At 44.8% G+C, this 7,499-nt stretch overlaps 1 pseudogene; it reads right to left on the minus strand.

The window, feature by feature from the left end:
- Positions 1-429: 429 nt before the first annotated feature.
- Positions 430-847, minus strand: LOC102851599 (annotated as a pseudogene).
- Between the last annotated feature and the right edge of the window lie 6,652 nt (positions 848-7,499).

The raw sequence follows: 7,499 nt of genomic DNA on the forward strand, positions 1-7,499 counted from the left end.
GGAGCTTCACCAAACACTGTCTGCCATGGGTAACCATTATCACATTTGGCACATCAGGGTCACAGTGTTCAGCATCACAACCACCACGAGTTACCAACTACTACAAACCCCACCACCATCTTGCCTTTCCATATCTGGCAACTATTTCACTACTGGGACATTTCTTTTTTTTGAAGAAAATAACTTTATACTTTATTTAGTTCAAGTAACTACACATCACAACTAGTTTAAGGAGGCCACTCAAACACCTGTTGGTCCTAGTGACGTCATCTCAGTCACCAACAGAGATTCTGAGGCAGGGTTGCTATGAGGGATCGAGGAGCGCTGACGGGCACGTGCACCTGTGACAATGTCACTGTTCATTCTAGTTTCATGTGGAGTTAACACAGTACTGTGAGACCACTTTCAATTCCTTCAACTCGAACTTCATTACATCGGTTCCCGCGCTGCCTGGCACTGCTTCAGCACCTCCATGAAGCCCTCGCAGAGGCGGAGGTCGCGGTTGTTGGTGCACTCCCTGAACGGCTTCATCTCCAAGGAGCAAGGACCAGCCTCCACTTGAGATGCTGGCTGGTCTCGGTCCGGCTCCTGGTAGGTAATGTCAGGCCTGGCTGGCTCGTTACTGCCTCCACTGAAGCCTCCAGTGATGGCATGGCCCAGTGTGTGCCCGACGGCAGAGCCCACGGCCACGCCGGCAGCAGTGGTCATCAGGCCAGGCTGCCGGGGTGCGGCTGCAGGGGCCCCAACTGCAGACTGCCGGGGCTGGCCGGGGAGCGGCTCTCATCTGAGGGGCCCGGCTGGCCGGAGGGGCCACGTGGGAGGTGTGGCTCCGGCTTCCACGCGGCATCGTAACTTCACGGAGGAGATGCTTTCAGAAGCAGGAATCACTGACTACTGGTACATTTCAACCTGAGTGAACCCTTAGCGCATCCACTGGACAAGAAAGCTGTGTGTCAGTCTCAAATTGTCCTTCATCCCACTTAAAACAAGCTTCTGAAATCAATAAGCATATCCTCAGCCTTTGTCTACTTGGGAAAATCAGTTGGGTTGGAAAGATGGAGTTTTAATGTGCAGAGGAAATACCCACACATTCGAGTGTCAGGCATCTGTCACATGACCCAGTGCCACGCGGAGCTGGCCTTGAAGGGGCTGCCCACTCAACGAGAGATACGCTGTTTGGTCTCCCTCCCCTCCAAAGCGGCGAAGCCTGGCAGTCGTGGGAACTTCAGCACGGACGTTGTGCAGTCAGACTGCATCTCCAAAAGGAAAAGAGAAATTTGCAGATCTCAAAAAACTGAGAGTGCTTCACCTTCTGGACAAGTTCTTCATTGACTCTTGTTAACACAGGGAATTTCATTAGAGGAAGCCCTTGGAGCCTTTTTTAGGGGGTGAAAGAAGACGTGGCCCAAAAATCAGGAAAAGAGCTGAGGCATCGCCTCTCACATGTGCAGCCAGCCAGGGTGATGAGGAAGGTGATCTGTCTGTCTGCCCGGACCACACAGCTGGGTCTCCAGGGAGCCCTTGCAGGTTTGCTCAGTCGGTCCTTAAACCAGCTGGGTGACAGGGGCAGAGGGAGAAGTGGGAAGAAAAGGATTTTGGCACGGGACTCTCAGAAGTCTTCTCATGCTGTCGGTGAGATGAAAAGTCCCCTGGAGGATCTTTGTAGAACTATGGTGACATTACATACAACAAAGTATTTCTGAGGTCAATGTTTCCTACGTGTACAATGGGAAAGGGTGTGGATGAGAAGAGAGTGCTATCTGACTTCCCCAAGGTGAGGAATCCCCCGTAACAGACCGGCAGCCCAGAGCTGTTCTTCTTAACAGCTTTCAAGGAACAACAGCTCGGAGGCGACTGCACAGAGAGGGACACCATGGCTGGGAAGGTGGAGGGGCAGTGAAAGGGAGGAAGACCCTCACCAGGTGGGCTGACATAGAGACTGCAGCAACGGGCTCAAGCGTGTCAGAGGCGGTGGACGGCACAGGACTGGGCAGGGTTCAGGTCTGTTGTTCTTAGGGTCACTGTGGGTCATACTCGGCTCAATGGTACTTTACAACAACTCAAAGGTTGCTCAACACTTATGTGCATCAGAAGGTGGACGGTGAGTAAGGCCAACTGAAAACTCAATGCTTCTAACTGTGATACTGGAGAAGAAGACCGAATATGTGAATCGCCAGAACAAGCCTGTCTTAGAGGATGTGCAACCCAGGTATTCTGTAGAGGCAAGGATGGTGAAACTTCGTCTCACATACTGAGCACGTTGCCAAGATGGGCTAGTCCTTGGAAAAAGATATACTAGGAAAGCTGGAGGGTCAAAGGGAAGACGACCCTCAAAGAGACTGTGACAATGAACCTGGACATGACAGGCATTGAGAGGATGGTACAGGCAATGTAGGGTTCCAATCTGTTATGCTTGAGACTCAGAGCGACCCTGTGTACAACAACCCTAAACTCTGTCCTGTCCTGTGCCAACCTCATTGCCTCCGAGTCACTCATCCCGATTACCCCAGTCACCGAATCAATCCATCTCCCAGAGGGCCTTCCCCTCCTGCGCCTGCCCCCCACCCTCCCAAGCATGATGTCCCTCTCCAAGGATCAGTCTCTCCTCACAACATGACCAAAGTATGCCAGATGAAGACTCAAAATCCTTGCCTCCAAGGAGCCGCCCGGTTTAACCCTCTCCAAGATGAATAAAAGTTAGCTCTTGGTAAAACAGAACAGACGGCAGGCTGAGTCTGGCTACGGGCCATAGTGGTCAGTAAGATTTAAACCCCGACTTGACCTAGTGCTACTATTAAAGCAGAAGTTAGGAATGAGAGTTTATTTTTTTTCCATGTCTAGATAAAACCCCAACTGAAGACTCTGGCTTCCCCTTGTCACGTGGTACCATCTTCTCCATCGCTTCATTTTCAACCATTTCATGCGGTTTTAAGTGTTCCTTCACTAACTTGGATTTAAAGCATTTTTATTTTGGGGGAAACCTGCCCCCCCAAAACCACCCAACAAACCATCTGAACCTCTTTGATTCTTAGGAGTTGAGTTTGACAATTTCCACCAACAATTACCAATCTGGATATAGTCCTATCTTAACTTTGTTTTATATTTATCACTTCTGACCCCTTCCCTGCACACAAATCTTTGTATGTTTTTTCCTTTACATTGTTAGTTATCTATATGAATAATTACAAATCACACATTCTATAATCATTACTCATATTTTTATACTTTCTTCCTACCAAAAGTAGCTTTTAATTATTACTTTTTCTAAAAAAAGTGTTTTACTCTCCAGATCCAAACTGGATACAGCATGTCCCAGACAACATTCTAAAGGAGGTAAAAATTATTTTGCTATTTCTTTACTGCTCTTTGAGACGCTTACTGTTTGTCCACTTACCGCCCCCCCTTCCTCTCAAAACACACGCATTCCCACCCCCCGTTTCTTTTGCAGGCCCCTGTTCTCAGCTAGCTTCTCTGCTTGGAAAGACCACTGTTGGTAATGACGTTTTACCAGAAGATGAGTAAGTCTGAAAAATCCAAAAGGACAGACCTGGATGAGCCTTCAGGAGCCAGATACCTGACTTTGAATCTCGCTCCTGCTACATGCCAGTACGAATGTTTTAGAACCTCTCCGTGCCTCAGTCTGTCTGCTTGTAAAATGGGATAACAAAAGCACCTACCTCAGTAGTCACTGGGAGTTAAAATGTCTCCTAAGTGTGGGATGTTACAAAGGACTTTTGCCAATACAGATGCGAAGATCTGTGAAAGAACTGCAAAACTATACCTTATTGCCCCCCTGTAGGATATTAGCCAGCTTTGTATTTTAATTCCTGCACTCTTTCCTTCTGTGACCATACATTCTTTCCAAGACTTCTTTGGACAAACTTTACAGCCCTGCTGATCCCCTTAATAATGGATTAAGATAATCTTTCACATCATATGTTCAATAAATATCTGTATGAATCACGGAGTGGGGGAGAGATTACAGAATGAATGCCATTCTATAAAGTGAATGCTCACAGGGTGGACCTGGGCAGTTTTCTATCTTTTTGCGAGGAGACACTAATGAAGACAGAAGAGATGCCCAGGGTGGGCATTCAGGCAACAGGCTGGCCTCTCTCCTCTTTGGCGTGCTCACTCAAGGCCCATGGCGTCATGCACAGTGAGTGCCCAGGAAGTGCTGATGAATGACCACAGAATAAAAAGGAGTCCTGATAACTCGATTTTTAAAGCAAAAGGAGGAATCAAATACGCTGAGATCTCCCTAGCTTTAAACTGCAGGATCGCTGAGTAAAAGGCAGTAATACAGAATTCTCCATAGTTATACTTTCAGACATAACCGTGATCCAGCAAATACCTGCACTGTGAAGACGTGCCTTAGGGAGGTGACCCCCCCCCCCCCGTGAAGGGCTGTTTGCTTGCCATTTAAAAATGTGTCCTCGGCAAGATCCCTTTCAGCATTATTAATTTAAGCTTAAGTCCACATTACAAGTCCTCTTCTCTGAAAAAAACAAACTGCTTTACATGAGTGGCATGTGATTGGTCTGGTAAACCCTGGTATTTTATGAGTTTATTTCCCCAGAAAGACTGTGTTATTTTCCTCTTTCATCTGTATGTGTAACATACCATTTTGCTTTAGCAGAGTAACAGACATCTTGGGTTAGCGTAGCACTTTATTTTTTCCATAGAATATTGATTTTTTTTAACACTGAATACAGTTTGATATATACCATTAAAAAACAACTCTCAGTTTACGAAAGATCAGCAAAAATACATCAAGGAGATAACTTGTGCGTTTACTAAGCCACGTTGTAATCACTGAACAGCTGTTGTCCTGGCGTCACCGGCACTATGACACACCAGCTGCATCTGACGCAGTGGCTACAGGGCGAGACACTGACAGGTGATTCCCATGTGTCAGTGGTGACACTGGTCAGTCACAGAGCTTCTGAAATGTTGCTACTGTCTCACTTAAACCTATAGCACTACCAAGGAGTCCTGAGCTATAACAAACTCCCACATTCGCTGAGCGATACTGGGAAGGAGGAAGGATGCTGGGTGAGGAATTGCCACGTTGATTCTTACCGTGTTATGTCGCTGAGCCGGTGACAGCGGGCAGCATTCTGGCCTATGAATCCTACACTTGTAAAACGAGAGCTGGCTGGATGCTTCCCTGACAGTTTCCCTTGCGTTTGATTTTCCATGACTGCGGACTGTGCAACTCAGACTCACCTTCCATGCTGTCCAATCGAGTCTCCTGTGAGATGACCGACACTGGGGTTGAGTCCGGCTGTGCCCTCACGTGGAATCTTTGGCGGGTGCTGTGTACAAATCTCTGCTTTCTGAAACCCACGTCACAAAACTGTGAGCCCAACTCACAAATGACCCAACAGTTAGGACAGGTTTCAGGAGGTGAACAGTTTGGTCCTCCACCAAGACAAGAGAGAGAACAAAGACCCCAAAGTCATGGTTATTAAGAAGAAAAACTACAATGAAAAAGCTCCAGGAAAAATCCAGTACATCCTCTTTGATGAAAAGGTAAAATATCACAATAATTCACTAATGCAAACAGGCTGGCGCATATATTAACTGTAATATGTAATGGACGCAAAATCAGGACAGTCCTAATGGCTCTTTGTGAACATTACACAAATATACATAACACTGAACTCTTTCATACACATATGAATCAATATTAAACATAAATTCAAGATCTCCATATCAGTAGGAATTTTAACAACACGGCTAACTTGAACATGAGGTTTACTTGGGTTTATGATCCTAGAGGGAAGAAGTTGGATTCTTTTTACTGATGCTGACTTTTATTCCTTTATCGGAAGCATTTTTATTTACAGTTTGTCCCTCTGACTTTGGAAAAAAAGAGTATGACTTGATTTGTAATAAAATACTTGAAGTTACCAGGTAGTTGCTAAGACATGAACCAGGGGAGGAATGATGTATACTGCATTGAAACAGATGAGGGAGAGAACTGTTTAAAAGCGATATATGATTGGGTACTCTTGTCATGACAGGAGTCCAGAATGTAGGCTGCACGGTATAGTGGACTTGGGGGGAAGGATTGCATAACAATAAAAGTGTTTTGCTTTTACTTTTCAAGGAGAAGAGTGAATTGGGGGAAGGGAGGTGTGGGCAGGGAGGAAAGTGCCACAATGAATGACTGGAAACCCTACGTCTCTGTAAATTTTCATTCAAATTAATAAAAAAAACAACAAACATGAACCAAAGTCTCAAAAGAAGAGCAAGGACAGAGCAGAGCCGTCCTCCCTTGTCTGGTGAGCATGGCACTTTGCAATCAATGGTGGGGACAGTCAGCACAGTCAGAGACATGAGAGAAGTCCACCCACCCGGAGGCAACCTCACCCACCTCCAATCCCAGACCAGATGCCTCTGGCATTCTCCTCTGCAAGATTGCATGATTAGCTTTCATATTTGGAAATTAGGTAGACCTGATCTCTCTCTTTTTTGGGGGGGGGGGACATGAGCTGATCTCTTTTGTTCCATGGTCTAAACTTGTTTTCACTTCTTCCTAGTATTCTAACGTAATTCCTAGTTCACTGGATCTACACCATTTCGGATAGCTATGGTTTGCATTGTAAAAAGGAATCAATTCAATAAACATGAACGTGAAAAAAAAAAAAGAAAGTGCTGAGCTACCTGGACAAAGCCAGAGATTCGTAACAAGCACAGCCCTTTCATAAATTAGATTTCTTTCTATTTAATATAGTTTTAAGAACTCAGGAAACAAACCTTCATTTCTCCACATCATCCTCCCATCCCTAGGGGCCTTTCTGAGATGTATCCAGGGGGTCGGCTCCCCTGAGGAAGAATCTGACACTCAACGCCACAGCGCTGCCTCCTGTCCCCTGGGCAGAGCTTTGGCTCTCTCTAGTACACTATTACAAGACAGCAGGCTGATGTGTGCCTTTTAATACTGAACACGCTTTTAATATTGAGAACACTTTTCCACACGATTAGAATTCTTTCTATTCCTTCCTTCCTTCTTCCTTTCTACATGACTTTATGGGGCAAGACATCCTCTCTTGAAAACCACTGAATCAAAACTCACTTTCTGAATTATGATTCATTAGTGAACGCAGGATCTGATTTGGGAGGAACCATGTTCAATTTAAATACAAGTGATGAAAAATCGTGCCTAAAATGAGTAATAGTTTCTGATTTCTTAAGTAAATTATTTAACTTAAAAACTAACACAAAGAATTGTTTTTAAAATATGTGAAACTTTTATGAAACACATTTTTCACATAGTTCAAATAGTCACAAATTACAGTTATCCTCTCATCAAGTTTTTTTTCCCAATTATAGCCTTTCCCCACAGATATTCAGACCTTGACTTTTTAATTCTTCATAATGATTTTTTTATCAATCTTTAGTTTAGCAACTTTGAAGAGATTCACAAAATTTCCATAAAAATTTCTATAACAAAACATTTTTTTCTGATACTATAAAATACATATTTAATA

This window comes from Elephantulus edwardii, unplaced genomic scaffold (genome assembly GCF_000299155.1).
Source record: "Elephantulus edwardii isolate Elephantulus edwardi_28Jun2011 unplaced genomic scaffold, EleEdw1.0 scaffold00006, whole genome shotgun sequence".
Classification (NCBI taxonomy): Eukaryota; Metazoa; Chordata; class Mammalia; order Macroscelidea; family Macroscelididae; genus Elephantulus; species Elephantulus edwardii.